The sequence below is a fragment of the Temnothorax curvispinosus genome, unplaced genomic scaffold (genome assembly GCF_003070985.1).
Source record: "Temnothorax curvispinosus isolate PA1 unplaced genomic scaffold, ASM307098v1 QBEX01015846.1, whole genome shotgun sequence".
NCBI classification, from domain to species: Eukaryota; Metazoa; Arthropoda; class Insecta; order Hymenoptera; family Formicidae; genus Temnothorax; species Temnothorax curvispinosus.
This window is the reverse complement of record NW_020225626.1, coordinates 768-1524: the sequence shown is the minus strand read 5'-3', so window position 1 is coordinate 1524 and position 757 is coordinate 768. Positions and strand designations below refer to the sequence as shown.

Here is a 757-nt window from a genome sequence, read left to right as displayed (position 1 = left end):
ACCTTAAACTATAATATATATTATAAACTAATGTTAGAAAATTTTATTTCTTAAATAAATTTACAATTTATTACTTTAATCAGACATAACACTTTTTCTTTTATGAATAAATGACTTTACTCAACAAATCACAAAGATATTGGAATTTTATATTTCATTCTAGCTATCTGATCAGGAATGATCGGATCCTCAATAAGTATAATTATTCGACTAGAACTAGGATCATGTGGATCTATCATCAATAATGATCAAATTTTTAATTCTATTGTTACCAGACACGCTTTTATCATAATTTTCTTTATAGTTATACCATTTATAATTGGAGGCTTTGGAAACTTTCTAGTACCTCTTATACTAGGATCTCCAGATATAGCATATCCTCGTATAAATAATATAAGATTTTGACTTCTTCCCCCCTCTCTTACTCTACTGCTTCTTAGAAGTTTCATCAATTCAGGAGTAGGAACAGGATGAACAATTTATCCCCCCCTCTCTTCTAATATTTTTCATAGAGGAGCCTCTGTTGATCTATCTATTTTCTCCCTTCATATTGCAGGTATATCTTCTATTTTAGGAGCAATTAATTTTATCTCAACTATTTTAAATATACATCATAAAAACTTAACTATAGATAAAATCCCTTTATTAGTATGATCTATTCTAATTACTGCTATTTTACTACTCCTCTCCCTACCCGTCCTAGCCGGCGCTATTACTATATTATTAACAGATCGAAATTTAAATACTACCTTCTTCG

The 757-nt window shown here is 29.1% G+C and overlaps 1 pseudogene; it reads left to right on the top strand.

The window, feature by feature from the left end:
• Window positions 1–138: 138 nt before the first annotated feature.
• Window positions 139–756, top strand: LOC112466095 (annotated as a pseudogene).
• The last annotated feature ends 1 nt before the right edge of the window (window position 757 follows it).